Source organism: Neofelis nebulosa, chromosome 14 (assembly GCF_028018385.1).
Source record: "Neofelis nebulosa isolate mNeoNeb1 chromosome 14, mNeoNeb1.pri, whole genome shotgun sequence".
Taxonomy (NCBI): domain Eukaryota; kingdom Metazoa; phylum Chordata; class Mammalia; order Carnivora; family Felidae; genus Neofelis; species Neofelis nebulosa.
Genome location: NC_080795.1, coordinates 65,068,892 through 65,089,376, shown reverse-complemented (window position 1 = coordinate 65,089,376; position 20,485 = coordinate 65,068,892). Strand labels below are relative to the sequence as shown.

The 20,485-nt window shown below is 38.9% G+C and overlaps 2 long non-coding RNA genes across 2 annotated transcripts; both read right to left on the bottom strand.

Moving 5' to 3' along the window:
* Nucleotides 1-1,657: 1,657 nt before the first annotated feature.
* On the bottom strand, nt 1,658-6,251 carry LOC131495028 (uncharacterized). Its single transcript, XR_009253728.1, has 3 exons — nt 6,179-6,251; nt 5,480-5,503; nt 1,658-1,888 (listed from the first exon to the last, which is right to left on the bottom strand). It is a non-coding gene; the product is annotated as an uncharacterized LOC131495028 (long non-coding RNA).
* Nucleotides 6,252-9,760: 3,509 nt separating this feature from the next.
* On the bottom strand, nt 9,761-13,740 carry LOC131495022 (uncharacterized). Its single transcript, XR_009253725.1, has 3 exons — nt 13,400-13,740; nt 10,810-10,864; nt 9,761-9,847 (listed from the first exon to the last, which is right to left on the bottom strand). It is a non-coding gene; the product is annotated as an uncharacterized LOC131495022 (long non-coding RNA).
* Between the last annotated feature and the right edge of the window lie 6,745 nt (nt 13,741-20,485).

Sequence of the window (20,485 nt, the reverse complement as noted above, 5' to 3'; positions counted from 1 at the left end):
CCCTATTACTATTTACCAATCTTTCCACTCCAACACCAGCCATTCTGTCACAGATAGCCCCGTTGTCTTTAGCCGCTTGCCGTTTCTTTGGGCCAATAATCAAATGCCAACTTAAATATACATAGAAAGTACCTCCCCGCTGGCCCCAGGAACAGTAACAGAGAATAAGGAGGAAAATAAGGGTGGAAAAAGAGTCACGGCAAGGATTTTTTTTTCCCTTTGGACAGAATTTGGACTCATATTTTCTTTCCCACCAGACAGTCTTAGTTCGGCATATAGTATGGGCTCATTGCTTTACCTATTTCATATCATTGATCAACAAGACAACCGTGCTAAATAAGCATTATTATTATACCCATTTCCAATATGCAAAAGCTAATGCTCCGTGACACTAAGAAAAAAAAATGACCTACTAGGTTAGCAATCATGGAACTGCAATTCTAACCTAGATTTGCTGCCCCCAGGGCTCCATCCATGCTGCAGCCTCTGGATTTTCCTTCAGAGAGAACTCAGTCCTGTTCAGTGTTAGGATTGTTTGTCTTCCGTGTTGGCCAAGGAAAACCATTTTAAAGGAATTTCAACTAAAAGGCAAGTATATAAATAAATAAGGTGCCTGCCTCCTCCTGAGCCATATACTGCCAGCTCCAAGCCTCGCTCTTTCCCATTCCTTTAAAGAGGACTTTCAAAAGCAGAAGAGACATGTGACATCATAAAAACTCTCTAAAATACACACTTTCAAGCTGCCATTTGTTTCTGAAGGACTTACTGAGTGCTGTCTGCACTTTAAAAATTCTTACTTCTTCTAACCACTCTGTGAAATAAAGATGATCCATGATGCAGAGGAAAGAATTGAGGTTTAAAGGTTAAGTGGTTTGTGCAATGTAGCTAGAAAGAGGGTGAAAAAGTAAAGTAATGCCCGTTTGACCCCAGAATGCATTCTCTGAAGTATTACATTACACTTTCTCACATTCGTTGGAGTGATTCATGTGTCCTTCACAGTTACTCATTTTATACCAGCTTAGAAGTCAAGCTTTCCTCTTCTGTGGCCACTTCCAAAGCACTGCCCCATGTAGGGTAGCCAGAGCATGGTCTTTGGAGCCAGAACGCCTGAGTTTAACTCCTAGCGATACCACTTAGTAAATGTGTGAACTTAGGCAACTTAATTAACGTCTCTGTCTCAGTTCCTTCATCTATAAAATGGATATAGTACCAGTGCATACATGGTAAGTTATCGTGAGGGTTAAATAACTTAAATACGTAAGCAATCCAAAGTGTGTATGATGCCTATAAAGTACTCTGTGTGTGTTTGCATAAAAGGATATATGACGCATGGTAAGTACTGTGTCAATATTTGCACAGAAGAATATCCGATACCTAGTAAGATCTGACCTTTCATGTTTGCGTTCACCTCTTCTTGGCATGCCTTACTCCAGCATGGGCCTCAGCAGTGGCTTAGTTTTTGTGTAGCCTGACACTACCTGCTACAGCAAACCACCTGTCCGTCCGTCTCTTGTTTTCCGCCCTGGGCTTTCCCTGACACTATGGTGTAATTCCCCTAGCGACACCCACCAGGCATCAGATGTGGAGGTGTGAGTGAATTATCTCCCTGTGTGGCAACCCTTGACCAATGTGGGTGGAATAAGAGGGGATGAGTCAACTCCTACCTCTTCCATCTCTCAGGAGATCATTCAGAGGATCATTTCACAGAGTCCTTGGGGCGTGTGGCGGGTGGGAGCTTTGGAGATGGAAATGAATGGAGTCCCTAGGAATAAGCGATCTGAGCTTCGGAGACTTCGTAGAAGGATATCAGTTTCCATGCCCACCATACGAGAGTCCGTTATTCTTGGTGCCAGCTTGTTTCCCACTCCATCGCATGTAGAACATGGTGCTAAGTAAAGCAGAACAGCAGAGAAATAAAATCCATTAGATCACATATCCCACAGATGGGATCTTGTTTTCCTTGGCCTAATATGACCTAACTAATTTGCCTCCAGTAAGAAATTGATCCTATTCAAGAAATATAGTGTGATGCATGAGAAAGCAGCAGACATGAGCTTCAAATTCCTGTCTACGTTTAATTAGTTTTATGACCCTAGGAAAGATACTAAGCCACTTTAAATCCCAACTATCTTATTACAAAATGGGAGATATCACTCAATGATTTCTACAGTCTTTCTTATAAAATTAAAATTCTGGTTTCCAATGCCTTTTGACAGTTACTAACACTTTATGAATTATTTGGAGCACATGATGAAAATAGATTAAAGTCTGTTAAACATCTTATAATCTATCCTACTTGAAACAGATGTGGCATCCCTTTTATTCATGGATTTGCAAATAATTTAATTTAAAAATGTAAAATAAATCTATCATACCTAAAATGTAACAATAATCTAGCCATTATTCACATGGTGGGCAGGCTACAGTTTGAAAAATACTTTGTATAACAGCATCTCTGTAATTTGATTCTTGCAACATTCTTATAGTATTAATACCATTAATAACTCCCATTTGGGGAAAAAGGAAGTCAATTCAAAGGAAGTCAATTCATGGCCTCAAAGAGGCCATGCAATTTCCTTTCAGTTACATGGTAAGTAGTTAGTAGACATAAAGTTTTCCATTAAGGGTCTACCCTTTCTAAAAACTGATTTTCCACTAGGGCCATACAAAATAAACAAAAACCAACAATGAAGGTGAGAGATAAAAGTTGTTCACCCAGATAAGTGAGGGAAGACAAATATCAATGTGATGGAGACACCTTCTGGTTTTGTAGAAATATCCTTTCTTCCTGCCTATATAGTAAAATCTTTGAGGTCATGGGTAAGTGTCTTATGTAATGTTTTGTGTTCTCACTCTGGACTTGCACACAGTAAGTGCTAACTAATTAATCATCAGATAAATGAGTGACTGAATGATCAACTGGAACTGACAAATAGGAACAAATTTATTTCCTATAGGATTCCTTCCTTTAGTTGCCAGTCCAGGCAAGGCAAAATGTTTCTCTGCTCTAATAATGCCAAGACTATTACAACATGTGTTACAGAATACTGGAATCCTCTCTCTGTGGCTCTGTCTTGATAGCCCATGAGCTGTATGAAAGGATCTGGTGTTTAATCATCTATTTGTCGTGTGCCCCTAGAATGTGGTAGATAAAAGAAATACGTGTTGAATCAAAGAATGAGTAAAAGACAGAAAGAATTTGGAAGAAGGAGAACAATATGGCAATTTGGGATTTATTAATATTGTGGTGTTATTTGAAGCTGGAGAGAGTAGTGGGATTAGAAACGCAGGAACTAGACTCTTGGAGATATTCACAGTTGGGGGGGAAATGGAGGAAAGACGTGTAACAGAAGAGTTACTGAAGATCAACTGGGAGAACCAGAAAAGTGTGAGGTCATGCAAATAAAGAAGAAAGTGGCAAATCACTCTCATGGCCATTCCATTACAATGTATTTATAGGGCCTTGTATAAAATTTATATTTAGCATGGATGCTTAGAGAACCACTATAAGTTGTTATTCAGCGTTAGTTTGGGCCACAACCTCAGAAAACCTAAAGCAAGTGAGGCTCTGGAAATATGTAACTTTGAGTCTGGAATTTTTAATCCTTGCTGTGTGGGCCGAAGCAAATTAGCCTGAATGTGTCCCGATTTTGTTTGTAGGGTGAAAACATCACCATCTCACTCATTGGGTTGTTTTATGCAATCACTAATAAAACATTATGATAAAGCTCTCTGCAAATATGAAGTGCTATTGAAATGTAGAGAAATACACTGGACATCTTTGTATTCCATCAGACACATCCCGGGAGACATTTCCTTCCTTCCAGAACATGTACACTCAATGAAGTGTCCATCTGGCAAGTTAGACTGTGCCAAGAGTGGAAAGACAAATTATTATAAGGTAAACAGCTGAGTGCTCGTGTGCAAAGGTGGTAAAAGACTTGTGGCCATGCCTGCATAGGGTTAAGAATAGGGATTAAGATGCCCCAGAACGTGCAATGTACTTGATATTTTCCCCGGGGAGAATGAAGGCAGGGAAAATTTCTGGCTACCTGGGCCTCTTTGCCTTCCCTCCAAAAACATTACACTTGGCTAATGGAGCTGTAACTTTGTTTTGATTTCCTGAGTGGTCTTGAGTTACCTAATATCTGGCTTGCTTCCCTAAATGGTTGCTTCTTAGATCTCTCCAGTAAAATCATACTTAAACCATTTTCATTAGGAACCGAGTACTACATGATCATAAAGTACCTCATGAAATGCCTTGATTAGCAGAGATCAAAGGCTGAGATTCATTAGTTTTGCTTTCTTTCCCCTCCTACTTTGCCTTTGCGTTAAACTGCATTAACCTGACTAGCTCGGCTCTCCAGAGTTTGCACAATCTGGAAAAGATAACTTCTGCTGAGAAGCCTGGCTTTTCTTTGAAGCACATGGCTTGCAGGTTTTCTGTGGCCCAAGGCATAGTCAACAAGCTGTCTATTCCGTCTATTCTGTGGAGAGAAACAGCCCCTTCTCAGCAAGTAGCACCACTGTGGTTGTTTCTGCAGTGCTCCGAGGGTTGAGAAAGACTTGGATTAACACCATGGTCAAAGGTTATGAGCCGATGAGCCTGGCTTTCCTCACCAAATTGAGTCATTTCAAACTCACTCAAGAGTCACACTGTTAACAAAACTGTCCACCATAATGTGGTGGGGGGGGGGGGTGGAGGGGTCCTCCTTATTCAGGCACGCCTGAGTTTAAATTCTGGCTCCTTCACCTCCTTGAGCTTCAAGGTTCTCACATGTGAATTTGGGATATCAGTGTGACTTCACAGCCCTGTTATTAAGACTCAGATGAGATAATGTTTACAAAACACCTACCAGAGCCTAGCACATAGGAAACACTCAATAAGTGGTGACATATATATATATAAATGCTAATTCAATGCACCCTTACAATTCTAGAAAAGGAGAAGGGCTAACGGTGACATGCTAACTATTTTCTGGAAAGTGCTTTCACTTGTTCCGCTGCAGCAGCCTCCAATTTGCTTTGGGGTTAATATTCCAGTAAGGAATGGAAGATGTTTCCTTGGATTAGCTATTTGGAGCCAGGCAAACCTCAAACATTCCCACAAGCACATGGACGAGGATGTCTACTCTTGGTCTAAGAGCAAGGGACACAGTGGATAATCGGGCTTTCTGCATTGTGAGGTTGAGTGACATGAAATAGAGACAAGGTAAACTTTTGTCTTTTTTTTATACTTATAATTAGACTTTTTTCTATGTATGAAACCTCAGGTAAAATCTGGCCATTTTCCAAATGGAGAAAGCAGACTCTCTTCCTGGAATTTTGGTTGAAGTCTCATCTGACAATGCCAGTTTGATTTTCTCCATCTCTGTAGTCTTCTTGAATTTTTTCTGCATTATCATAGTAGTGTAATTTATAAGAGCAGCTATAATTTTTATATTACCAACAATTATCACTAGCAATTAGCAATACTCACTGAGTGTTTATACTGTGCCAGGCCCTATAAAAAGAAAGGCATCTATTTAGACTGTAGCGTAACTCAAGTAATAAAAACTAACACTGAAGTGCTCCCTCTGGTTCCATCAGCCTCCGGGTTTTAGCACGTGTAATGTTTGCATCACCCCTAAGAATTAGGTATGATCCTCATTCCCATATTCCAGATGAAGAAATTAAACTCAGGGAGTGAAAAACCTCCCCCAAGGTGTCACAGCTATTCAACAGCAACACTGGGTTCCAACTCGTGTCTCTCTGAATCCAGAATTCAAGTTATTTATTACCTGCTTTACTATCCCCTCTCATGTTTTCTTTCATAATCCCCCAATTTTTCATTCCAAAAACTGCCATGCTAAGGGCTGGAATGGGATGAGGGGGTACATAAAACAAATTATTAGCCTGAGCTCCCCTCCTAAAAAAAAAAGGTTCATTTCTCAGGAGAGACATGTTAGGTCCTATACCCCATGCTTTGTCTCTATTCCACCCCTACCTTACATTAGATTTTGATTCAAAATTCACTGCTGTCTGTGATTTGCTTGATCTCAGTAGTGCTTAATACCCTGTATCTGAGGGGGTCAATTTTATTTTACTGGTTGTCTGGATAAACTCTTTCTGTACTACCTTCACCTCCACGTCCCGCTGCATCGAAGGTGCTTGTAGAGAAACCAAATAGGAATCTTACCCTCGCTCCTCCAATTTCCTCTTCCTCAGAGACATATCCAGTGGGGCATAACTGAACAGACACACTTTGTGGGATACACCCTATGGGAGACTACGAAGGAGAGAACAAAGCTCACAAAAGTTAATCAATCCTTTTACCCCTGGATTACAAAGCTTTCCCTATAAAGATGTGGTCTGAGCATGGCTTTCATTTACAAAGTGTAAAGACTGTATATTTTAAACATAATTACAAAACGCTAAAGATTTCAATTATTAAGGATCACAGAATACTTTGCGAGCCAATTTTTATATCATATCATAGATAATAGTTGTATTGATTAATATGACCAATAGCCTTTGCAATTTTGAGGACAGGAAGAGATTTATTTACCTTTGAAAACTCAGGTTAGGGGGGTGCCTGGGTGGCTCAGTCGGTTAAGCGTCTGACCTCGGCTCAAGTCATGATCTCACGGTTGGTGAGTTCGAGCCCCGCGTCGGGCTCTGTGTTGACAGCTCAGGGCCTGGAGCTGCTTCGGATTCTGTGACTCCCTCGCTCTCTCTGCTCCACCCCTGCTTGTGCTCAATCTCTCTCTCTCTCAAAAAAAAAAAAAAAACAAAAAAAACATTAAAAATTTTAAAAAAAGAAAATTCAGGTTATGTGGTATAGTGTCTAGCACATGGAGGCCAGTAAAATATTTGTTGATTCACTGGCTGAATGAGTACGTGAGTGAAGTTCATCAATGCATAACTTGGCCATCTTAAGAATTATGTGTCGATTCAACCGGGCCATGAAGTGCCCAGATATTTAAACATTATTTTGCATATTTTTGTGAAGGTGTTTCTGGATGGTATTTGAGTCAGTTTTACTCCCCAAATGCCTGGGCCTCATCCAATTCACTGAAGGCCTGAATAGAAGAAAAAAGGCTGAGTAAGAATTTTCTTTTTCTGCTTGACCATGTTCAAGCTGTAGACATGGTTCTTCTCCTGTAATTCAAGTAATAAAAGCTAACACTCAGACTCACATTCAGACTAAAATTTCAGCATTGGCTCTCTTGGTTCTCAGACTTTTGAAGTGATACTAACATAAACTAACAGCTCACCTGGATCTAGACTTCGCGGTCTCCATAATCACATGAGCAGTCCTTAGTAATAAATTTTTCTGTCTCTCTCTGTCTCTCTTTCTCCCTCTCTCTCTATATACACACACACACATATATGCACACACAGATACAGTTGACCTTTGAATAACATGGGTTTTAACTTCACAGATACACTTACATGTAGATTTTTAAAAAGAGAGTTGAAAGCAAAAGCCACAAGGCATTTATTTATAACTGCTCACCCAAGTTTCCACAGGATTGAATCAAAGCCAACTGGCCCAGAGATCTCACCTGCTGTCTTCTGAGTACCCATGGAAGCCAGCGCTGAAGCTTTCACCAGTCTCCAGGGCTAGGACTGGGCAGGGCTGTGGACTGCCCTGTGCGCAGGATGGAGTGGTTTGGTGAGCAATCCTAACTGAAAAACTCCAGGTTCTCAGGTCTCCAAGGTTTCTGGTCTTGGGCCGTTCCTGGGCTGGAAAGCACCCTTCCCCCCGAGTGGCACCCCAGCCAGCGTCCTCCAGAGGCCAGGCACTCCTGTGCGTTGGCACCTGCTGTTGGCCACTGGCTGGGTACACCTCAGGCATAAGGCACAGCTGTACTCTGCCTCCTGTGGGCCTGTCCTGTGCCTCCTGCTGCAGATCCAGGCCACCAGGCTGCAGAACATTGTGATCCTGGGGCCAGCTGCTTCCACCGTCCCTGTCCTGCTGGGCCATCTGAGGCAGGTTTTTCTCCCCCAAATCAATACACACATGCTATTGTAAATGTATCTTCTCTTCTTTGTGCTTTTCTTAATAACATTTCTTTTCTCTAGCTTGCTTTATTGTAAGAATACAGTAAAATACATATGACATACAAAATACGTGTGAATCCACTGTTTATGCTATTGGCAAGGCTTCCAGTCAACGGTAAGTGAGTTCTTAGTAGTTAAGTTTTTAAGGGGTCAAAAGTTATACCCAGATTTTTGACTGTAGGAGAGTGTTGGTGTCCCTAACCTCTGCATTGTTCAAGGGCCAACTATATACAGTAGAGTTAACCATCATCACTGTGCTGTACATTAGATTTCCAGAACATATTCATCTTATATAACTGAAATTTTATACTCTTTGACCAACATCTCATTTCCTCTTCCTCATAGCCCCTGTTGACCACCATTCTATGGGTTTGACTGTCTGAGATTTTTCATGTAAGTGGTATCATGTAGCATTTGTCTTTTTGTGTCTGGCTTTATTTCACTTAGCATATGACCTCCATGTTCATCCACGTGGTTGCAAATGGCAGGATTTTCATTTGGTCCACCAATCCCACTGCTAGAGATATATCCAAAGGAACTGAAATCAGGATCTTGAGAGATATCTGCTCTCCCATGTTCACTGTAGCACTGTTCACACTTGCCAAGACATGGAAGCAACTCAATGTCCATTTATGAAAGAATGCATTGAAGAAGGTGGTATATACATTAGATGGAATATTACTCAGTGTTGAAACAAGTTTCCTTTCTAAATGAAATTTATTTTTTCACTTTGTCGTTTAACATTTGAATAAGGTAACAATGTAAGTTGTTAAGCACAGTATCTGACATTTAGGAAACACTGAGAATGAATTAGTTAGACTTCATTGTAATGCTAGTAGGGATTGTCTTTGGAACTGTTCCCAGCTTTTCCTCGAACACGCTTGTACCAGTTTGGAGAGGGGCAGTCATAGAACTTGTGTTGTGTCAGGGCAGAGCTCAGAAACTAATCCTGGAAAGCTGAATATGAACATATCTAACATAAATATATATAAGAAACCATGGTGGATGTTCAAAAGGCAGTGTATCAAAGTGGTTAAGCTTCAGGTCCAGAGTCAGATCATCTAGATCCATGTTCTAATGGGTGTGTAATTTTTTACAAATTGCTTCATGTTTCTATGTCTCATTTTCCTCACCCACGAATACAAATAATCTTAGTATCTACTTCATAGGATTGTTTTAACAGTAAGAGTTAATATAGGTTCGATTCTTTGAGCTTTTCTGGCACATAGGAAGAACTGAATTAGTGTTTGTGATTGTTATAATGAATACCTTTTAGAAAGGAAGAAGTTAAGGCTTAAGAAAGTCAAGCAACTCACTCAAGGTGACACAGCCAGGGAGTAGAAGAATTGAGTCTTGAACCTAATTCCGTCTAATTCCAAAGCCTGTATTCTTTTCCATTATTTTAGTGTTTCTCAAATTTGAGTGATGGATAAACTCCTTTTAAAAGAAACAGAAGTTCTGTTTAATATCAATGTTGATTTGTAGTATTTTTGTTATAACGCTGCTAAAATATATGCAACACTAACCTAGATGTAACTTCTTATGCCTATAAATCATCTAAGCTATAAAATTTAAACACATTTACTAAGTAAATGCAAACAAAAGTTGCAACCCAGTAAAATTCAATTTGGTAACATTTATTTCATGTGATGGATGTTGTTGTTTTCTTGAAAGTGAAACCACTCACAAAGGAACATGGTACTCACTGTTAAGATTCAAGTTCTTTTGTGGTCATCACGCCCATACATCTGTGTGCTCTGAGATCAGTCATTTTTTCCACCACTCTTCTCTGTTCCAACTACTGTGAAACCATAACATGATGTCATTTGGCCTCCACTTGGCAGAAATGCACCATTTACATAGTAATTCTGCCTCCATTTCTTTTTCACTTTAGCCCAAGATGAAGTGGAACTATTTGGGTGCAACAAATTCAAAACAAAAACACTATCGAATATGGGACAATTATTGGTTGTGAGGTTGCCATCAGATGGTCAAAAATATGCCTATGTACATATTTTTAAATTGCCATTGACGTGAAATTCCCAAATTAAAAATTCTCATGGACCCTTGGGAATACGCTCAAGGATCCCCCAGAGAACAAAAGATCTTCGTTTAGGAAATTCTGAGCTGCTCTCTGTCTCCTCTCTCCTGTCTAGAAGGAGAATTCATTTATGCCATAAATAATTTAGGATAATGTTTGAGTCATGCTAACGTAGAGCTGACTGGAAGGAGGTAAGAAGCCATAGTTTCAAGTTTGCCTACAATGGAAAGTGACAAAGCTATTTTTTCTGAATATGCAGAATCGACAATGTTGGGGAGGGATGATTTTTATTTATGACTTGCTTTGGCGGCTGAGAAAAAAGGAGTCACAGTCATGGATGACTATTATTTTACTCTTTTTAAAGGGACGATCAATGACTAATGCTTATCTGGCATGTTATCATTTATAAAGGGCTTTCTCCAGCTTGATATCTCCCACCTTCAACCACACCCAGATGAAAAAATTTCTCAACGCAAGCATCATGAATTAGGGAGCTGGTATTTAAACCAGGTGTCCTAACTTCAAACCTCCCTACTTTCTGCAATACCACGCCACTCTACATGCATTCTCTTCTGGACACAAATGGGAGAGAAGGCATCATATATTGTACATTATTCCTGAATTTCTCTCTCCAGAGGCAAGCGGCCTGAACTTTCACAAAAGTCATAACAAAATGTTAACGGCACGGGACTCTGGACTTATGTTCCATCTTTATCACTTACCAGCTCTGTGACGTTGGAAAAGTTATGTAAACCCTCCAAGTTGCAGTAGCCTCATCTGAAAAATAAGAAGGCATACCCTTTTCACGGGGCTATTTTAAAGATTAACCATGAAAATATATATTAAGAGGTTGGCACAATACCTGTGTGTGGCACTAACAATATATAACGTACGGTGCTTACTCTTTGCCAGACACTCTTTAAATGCTTTACATATTAACTCAATTAATCCTCATATAACAACACTTTGAGTTAGATATCATTTTCTTCCTATTTGGCAGATGGGGAAACTAAAGGACAGAGAGATTAAGCGAGTTGTCTAAGGTCACACATTTGGGAACTTTTGGAGGTGGAAATCTTAACCCGGACCTATGGACCCCAAATCCGTGTTCCAGAGTCCATGATTATTGCCAGGCTCTCCACTACCTCGCCATGTTTGCTGGCTCTTAGTATTGTAACCAGAGAAAGGGATTCCCTTTATTCAGTCTCCCATCCTGCTGTCTATCTCAATCTCCATGGCCACTTTTCAGATCTCTTTAAGCTCCTTCCTGAAACACTGCAACATCACTCAAATCTTTTATACAATTATAGTCTTAGCTCCATCTAATCAATTGTCCACATTGTAGCCAGCACCAAGTTTGGTATAACCATTTCTCCTCCTCATTACAACCTCTCTAAGGTTAATCATTACCCTCAAAGTATTGTCATGATAGGAGCCCTGTTTTCCTTTCCAGTCTCATCCCCTTCCACCTCCTCCCATTTGACATTCTAGGAATCCAGACTATTTGTAGTTTCCTGAATACGCCATTCACTTTTATCATACTCAGAAGCATTTTTTCCTATGAATCTGACCACATTTCTATGAATGGCTAAATTCTTCACATCCTTTAAAACTCATTTTAAGCATCTCTCTTTTACAAGAAGTCTTTCCTGATATCCTTACTTTATTCCTGAATTCTAGATGTGATTATATTCACATTTACAAAGCAGGAATGTATTCTAATTCTCAAAAAAGGCACCCCCAAATACTAATACTATCAATTGCTATGCAGAACTATGACATCAAAGAGGGTTTTACATCAGAGTCACTTTGAGAAAATACTAAATAGCAACTGAGCTAAATATTATCACCAGATTTCCAGCTGAAACAATAGCAGTGTTGAGTGAATCCAGCCTTGGTTGTGTTCATGTAGCAAGAAATCTTTGTATACCACTTTGTGATCATCAAAGCTCAGAAGATGTTTTCCCAAGATCTTCCCACCTTTTGTTTATTCCTCCCACCCCTCATTCCCTTGTTATTAAGTTCATGTTTGTCAAGAAAAAAAAAAACTGGCTTTTTTATATCTGATTTGTTTGCACTTGACTCATCAAAAATGTTTGTAAAGAGCCTTGATGTCCAAGAAGACTCTGGAGCCTCTTGGTAGGTCTTTAAGACATTTTCCCCCCCCAAGAACCGAGAGACTGTTTCTGGGCAAATCAAGTAAACGGGAACTTCAAATAACTTAAGACTGTGAAAGGGATCAAAATATATGCATGAACATGCTGGCATGTGCTCTCATGTTCCTAAGTTATATATCCATGCACAAAGTTTTTGATTTCTCTCTGAATTTCAGGAAACAGGTTGTGGCACAGCTTGACCCAAGGAACCCATCTTAAACTATTACACAGTTCCCTAGGTCCTAATGGGATTCCTTCGTCCTTGGTGTCACTAACATTCTGAAATCAGAAGGTACCATTTCCCAGAGAACAATTAATCTCAGAATTTCTTCCAGAATAGCCTTTGGCTTACTGCCACCTAAGGTAGAGCAGGGTCCTCCCCGCCAATTCACCTGGATTCTTGCTTCCTGGCTATGCCAGGTAGTCTGGCCCAGCTTGTGGAAGAGCGAGCAAGCAAGCCTCAGAAAAGATAATGCAATCCATGTGTCCCAGCATAAATGTCTCTGTTTTTACCACATGGCCGTAAGTCATTTACTCAAAGGTTCCAAATTATATTTTAAAAGTTCAACAAATAGTTCATTGTACAACAGACTTGGGCACTTAATTAGAAACTGCAATACTTTGCTCATTGTATGTAATATTAAATGGCCCTTTTCTTCCATTATCCAAACGTTGTAGGTAATTTATCATGTAAGATGTCTTGTGCAGTACACTATGAAAGTATTGCAGCTACATACAAGTTACACAATTATGGCCTCGTCTGAGAAAAGGGTTTTCGAGAACACTTCCTTAATAGTTCTTCTTGGTCGCTTACTCTAATCCTTACCAAACCACAGGATGTCCTAACTTTTAAATTTACCACAACAGCAACAAAGCCCCCATCTAGTTACTAAACACTCTGGGAGGCTTCCTTTTTGGAATTCAGTTTCAGTTCTCTGCCTTTGCAAGTCGCTAGAGGAAAATCATCGTATTGTTTCAAAGCCAGAGAACAGAAACTGAATTCAGTCACCTCCTTGGATGTATTGACACCATGACATCCTGATTTATCATTGCTAAACCTATTACCCTCTTGCACCACTCAGTAACCCTCGGAGAAAGGAAGATACAGCCACATATTCCCTGCCTTTACATATCTGAATGAGAACTAGAAACTTACCTAATGCCAAACAGCTGGATATGTGAATACATCCTGATGTTTCCCTTTTTTATTCCATTTTCAGCCAGATGTTTGGCATCACAGAGACAACACCTAATGTTTCTAAAAAGAGTTTCAAAAATATTATGACTCTTCAGATTGGGGAGATGGGAAAACAGAGAACGAGTAAGATATAATTGAAATCTATACAATCATGAAGGATTTGAGTAAGTTGGCTCTAACTCATTCACGAGATCTCAGAATACTAGAAACATCCTTTGAAATTTGAGAGACTTTAAGCAACAAACAAAAGGACAAATGAGTTGAGAATAAACATATGGAACTCGTTACCCCAGAGGTAAGGAATGAAGATACACATACTAATTCAAAAATATTTATATATGTTCACAGACAATCAACAGAGTTATTAAAGGCAACAAAAATATTTGGGTACATTGCAAAATTTTGAACATTGGTGCCACGGAGGACAATTCTGACTTTTAGTGCACATTCCTTGGAGTAACTGTTTGTATCCATATGCCAGGCTGGTTGAAATCCAGTTTGGCAATTGTTATTTGCATGGTAGCTGCTTATAATTACTTGTTGAATGAATATTAATATGTATAGTGCTTTCAAGTACTTAAACTCTTACATATGCATTCTCATTTTATCCTTATTATAATGCTCTCATAGTGAAAAGGAGGAAAATTCCCAAGAGAATTTAGATGGAGGTAGCATGGGGAGAGAATGATTATGGCAGAGTAATAACAATTTTGAGCTCTGGAGTCAGAACTTTCTAGAACCCTGGCTCTACAAATCACAGTCTTTATCACTTTAGACAAGATACTTAAACTCTCCAAACCTTAATTTCCTCGTGGGTAAAAATGAAAATAATGAAAAGTCTACCTCATAGGGTTTCTGTGAGAATTAATGAGATATCTCATATAAAGCATACTGCTCAGTGCCTCGCACATAGTAAATACTCAATAAATACAAGCTATTTTAGAGATAAGAACATTTATTTGCAAAGATATTAAGTAGTCTCATTATCCCACAAAACATGGCTTGTTAATTGTAATACTAAAAATCAAACAGAATTCTTTGGAATCTGAACACTCTGTTCTTTCCATGCGCCTGGCATAAGCTATTGGGCCAAAGACAAATGACTGGACTGGGTTGTCTAAGAAGAAAGAACCCTGGCATTGATTTTGAAGGAGCCTCCCCATATGATGACAAATATGAACTCTATAACTCATTAAGTAGTATATATTTTACATGGGCTTCTGTTTGCTTTATGATAAAAAATACCCAGTTTATTTATGACTGATGACAGTCAGCCGTATGTTTGAATTGTGAGCTTACCAAAATCATCTTGGCAATGTTTGCTATAGAGGAAATAGATTCTATCTACAGTTTTAAGTAACAACCAATACTTGCGTTTATAGAAGATGTCTTAGGGGTAGAAGAGGATTAGACGAAATGATCTGAAGGGAACATTGCAGAAGTGCTCCTTAGCATCCATTTTGCCAAAAAGGCTAACATTACAGAACAAGTTTAGCATAAAAATTAATGTTCTTTCCAAGATGTCTTCCAAAATAATCCAGCTACTGTGTTTGGATAATAGAAAAAAATGATCCTTTATAACATCCTTTTTAGTAAAATACAATCACCAAAAACATTTCATCCACAACGTGATTTTTTTTTTAACATTTTAATTTATTTTTGAGACAGGGAGAGACAGACCATGAACGGGGAGGGTCAGAGAGAGGGCGACACACAATCTGAAACAGGCTCCAGGCTCTGAGCTGTCAGCACAGAGCCTGACGCGGGGCTCGAACTCACGGACTGCGAGATCATGACCTGAGCCGAAGTCGGCTGCTCAACCAACTGAGCCACGCAGGTGCCCCCACAATGTGATTTTTTAAAAAAATGTTTATTTATTTTTGAGAGAGAGGAGGGCGAGGGGCAGAGAGAAGGGGACAGAGGATCTGAAGTGGGCAGAGAGCCCAATGTAGGGCTCAAACTCATGAACTGTGAGATCATGACCTGAGTCAAAGACGGATGCTTAACAGACTGAGCCACCCAGGTGCCCCATCTACAACGTAATTATTTGTAATTAAGGGTATAATGTGTTTAGCCACAGTTGATTTCACATTTCTCTCACTCTAAATACAAGCAAATCAGGTTATTACATAGTATGGGGCACATTGATCTCAATTTCTCATCTTATTTTCACTAGACCACTGCCCCCTCTACCACCACAACCACCATGTGGAACATGCATCTAATGGTACAAACCAAAAGAATAAACCAAAGGTGAGAATTGTGTCAGTTAATTCTTGCTGTGTAACTATCACCCCAAAACATTTTGGCTCACACACAAAATGTATTATTCCTGATAATGCTGTGAGTTGGGCTGAGCAGTTCCATCCTGGGCCCACTTAGCAGCTCAGCTGGGGATGGGTGGTCAGGATGGCGTTCCTCACAAGACTGGTCGTGGGTTCGGTGTTAGTGGGGTGACAGGCCACATGTTTCTAATTATCCCGCAGCCTCGCCCAGATTTATTCACGTGGTGATGGTTGCAGGATTCCCAAGAGCAGCAAGAAGAAAGTCCTGATAAACAAGAGATTTTCAAGCCTTTATTCATGTCATATTGTTAATTGTCTCATTGGACAAACAAGTCATGAAGGCAAGCTCAGATAGAGGTGTGGTTAAGTAGACTTTGATTCAGTGGAACGAGTTGTAAGTTCTCATGGCAAAGACTATGATATTAAGAGTCATGAAGTGCTGAGGTGATACTTCCTCCATACCACAGACTATGACACTATCCTACCAGAATTTTCTACCAGAAGTTGTTCTGCATTCACAAAGAACCTTCACAATCATTCTTTATTTCATCCTCTTGAAAATTTTGGAGGGAAGATCAATGATGAAGATAGGCATTTAAGTTCTAATCTTTAAACAAGTTAGTTGTGTGATCTTGGTCTGGCCATTTAACACCTCATCGTCAGACAGAATTACAACAGCTTCTGTGTCATGACATTGCTCAGAGAATTAAAACAGATGATTTTGTGTAAATTATTTAGCACAAGCTCAAATTATTAGCCTTTAAGTTTTTATTGTACATTGAAAAATACTCTCTGAGCACTTACCACATTCCTTTGAATCAGTGTAGAATATTTCTAAGGATTTGTTTAGGTGACATTATTGAGCCAAATTATCTATACTTTATTCTAGCTTTTACCTCTTTCATTTTTTTTTCTTTTTTTAGTGTAGTTGACATAGAATGTTACATTAATAGCTTTAATTTGAGGCAAATAACTTAGAATTTTGGGTCCTATGTTGTTTTCCTCACTTGTGAAATAAGCATAAAAATAATCTACCTTGTAAGATTGCTGTGAAAATTGTATATAAATACCTAGAGAAATGTCTGGCATGTCATAAATACACAACAAATGATGATGATTATTATGTCAGGGCATTGGATTGGCACTATATATATCTATACATATCAATATTGATATAAATATGTGTAGCTATGTACATAGAGATAAAAATAATCATTAAACATGTCACTAAGGGGCGCCTGGGTGGCTCAGTCAGTTAAGCGTCTTACTTCAGCTCAGGTCATGATCTTGCCATCCGTGAGTTCGGGCCCTGTGTCAGGCTCTGTGCTGACAGCTCAGAGCCTGGAGCCTGTTTCAAATTCTGTGTCTCCCTCTCTCTCTGCCCCTCCCCTGTTCACACTCTGTCTCTCTGTCTCTGAAAAATGAATAAACCTTAAAAAAAATTAAAAAATAACAGGTCACTATGTATATTGCAGCCTATTGGAAGAGTAAGATATTGAAAAAGTTAACACATCAATAAATACTAACTGAAAGTCATGATGAGTACCATGATAGATAATATTATGAAAAGTAACATAGAGTAACAAAGTAATATTTAACCTAAGAATTCAACAATCTAGGAAATTTGGGATTTTTCAGAAAAGAAAAGTTAAAGTCAGAGAGATAATGCAACTTGATCGAGGTTGTACAAGGAAGAAATGGATAATCCAGGATATTTCTCTGCAATGACACAACTGCTCCAAACCTTATTGGCCCTGAGGACAAATGCTGCTGAACTCTGAGTGAGCTTGATAGCATCTCAAAATGTTAAACCCTACTCATCTGTAGGGTTTAATAGCCCTATTTACCTTACTTGGCTTATGGAAACTGAAAGACTGAAAAAAACCTAAAGACCAGAAGACTGAAAAAAACCTAAACTGTGGCTTCTGAAATTAAAAGCTAATAATTCTGTGCTTTGTTGTGGTCCATAATCCTGCCATGTAAAATTTTAAAATATTCTTCACACTAAAGGGCAAAGCTTGCCACAATGCATAAAATCCAGCTATATACTAGTCTATCCTATCAGAGACACAATTTACATCAAAAGACACAAATAGGAATTAAGAAAGTAAGTGGAAATAAATATATCATGCAAATAGTAAGATAAGAAGGTAGGAGTGGCTATATTAATATCAGATAAAATACATTTTAAGGCAAAGAACATTACCAAATTAAAATACAGACATCCCATAATGATAATAAAGTCAGTTAATCAGGGTCACCTGGGTGGCTCAGTTGGTTGAGGGTCTGACTCTTGATTTTGGTTCAGGTCATGATCTCACTGTTTGTGGGATTGAGCCCTGCACTAGGCTCCACGCTCAGGATAGAGATTCTCTCTCGCTCTCTCTCTCTCTCTCCCTTTGTCCCTCTCCCCTGCTCACGTGCTTTCTCTCTCTCAAAATAAAAATTTTTTAAGTGTATAAAAAAAGAAAGTCAGTTAATCAGAGACTAAATGTGTGTATTTAATACCAAAATTTCAATGCAGACAGAAAGGGAGAGGAGACAATCCTACAATCACAGTTGAAGATTTTATTACCCCTTTATCAACAATCGAGAGAGTAATGGAACAAAAAGGAAATCAGGAAAGGTAGAGATAAGATTAACAGAACATTAATGTGTCCCTAACTGATAATTATGCAGGAATAAACTCAATAACTGTCAAATACACATTTTTTTTCACTTGCTCATGGTGTGCTCACCATCTAGAAAAAGATGCTTCAAAATGATACTTCAAAAATGGTACTATGCAAGGCCACGGCTCAAGTCTCATTTTTAAAAAATATTTAATAACATACTTTCTTTACACATGAAATTAAATTAAAAATTATGGGTAATAACACATCCAGGAAATAATACCAAACATGTGGATAGTGTAAGAATCCACTACCAAAAAAGAAATCACATATAACTCTAGTCTAATCATGAGGAAAACATCAGACAAATCCCAACGGAGAGAGACATTCTATAAAACACCTGACCTGTACTCCTCAGAACTGTCAAGGTTATCAAAACAAGGAAAGTCTGAGAAACCGGCATAGCAAATAGGATCCCAGGGAGATAGGATAACTAAATGTATTGTAATATCCTGTAGGATTCTGGAACAGAAAAAAGACATTTTGTAAAAGCTAAGGAGGTGTGAATAAAGTATGGACTTTAGTTAATAATAACTGTCCCAAAAATGATTCCTTAATTGTACCAATTTTACCGACTAATGGAGATATTGATAATGGGGAAACTGAGTATGGGCTACATGGGAACTCTCTGTACTATCTTCTCAATTTTTCTGTAAATCAAAAATTTTTCCAGAATTTAAGTTTTTAAAAAAGAGAAGTGAGAAAATATTTTTATTAAAAAAATTTAAATGTTTATTTATTTTTTGAGAGAGAGAGAGAGAGAGAGAGAGAGAGCAGTAGTGGGGGAGGGGCAGAGAGAGAGAGAGAGAGAGAGAGAGAGAGGGAGATACAGAATCTGATGCAGGCTCCAGGCTCTGAGCTATTAGGACAGAGCCCAACGCAGGGCGTGAACCCATGAACCATGAGATCTGAAGTTGGCCGCCCAACCAACTGAGCCACCCAGGAGCCCTGAGAAAATATTTTTAAATAATAATGAAAACTGGTATTAAAACTCGAGGGATATAGCTAAGGCAGTACTCAGAAGGAAATGGATAGCTTTACATGCTTCTAGTAAGAAGGAAAGAAAAAAAAAAAAGAACTAAGCCCTAAGACTTAAAATTATACCTTAAGAAGGTAGGAAAGAAAGAGTAACCCCAAAATAAGAAGAATGAAAGAAATTAGAATGACAATGGCAGAAATCAATGAAAAAGAAAACACATAAAATAGAGAAAATGAACAAAGCCAACTCAACTCTCATACCTTGTTGGTGGCAATATAAAATGGTACAACCACTTTGGGAAAAAAATCTAGCTGTTTCTGGTAGTGTAAAGTACACACCTACTCTATGACCTCAGTTATTAGTCAAGAAAAGTGAAAATAAGTATTCACAAAAAGACTTGCACAAAAATATTCATAGTGGCTTTAGTTATTATAGCCCTATACTGGAAACAGCTTAATTGCCCACCAATAGGCTAATAAATATAGACAATCAATAGTAAAAAGGAATGAATTCCCAACACACACAAAGTATATTTCTATATATTACCTCTTTCAACCCCCATAACCTGTAACATATCCTTATTCCCCTTATTCTAGATATGAGGAAACTGAGGCACAGAGATGATAATGTGCCCAAAGTCACAGAGCTAGTGAAGGGTAGACCCAGGACTCAAACACTGAGATGGTGCTAAATGTTTTGCTCTTAGCAATGTTATGCATCCCGTGTTCACCTAAAACTATCAAATCCTTGGAATGATGTGTAGTACAGAAATGCTAAAATACTTTCATCTACACATTTCTCCTAAGCAAGCATAGATGTAGGGTGATGATGATTGTGTAGCCTAGAGTCTTACTTGCTCCTGGATGCACAGACCTATTCAGACAAGAAAAGGCCTAAAGATTGAAATACTGCCAGTTCTAACCTGGCTGCTACAACTACCAGACAGAGTGGGGAAAGAATCTGTACTGACAAATTGTTAGATGAGGTATCAGGAGATAACAGATCCTCGTAACAATTTTGCAATAAGGTAGCCCAGAACTAAGGTAGGTCACATTACCCGCTCTGAATTTCATCAATTGATTAAGGGGGCAGAACTTGGTGAGCTTTG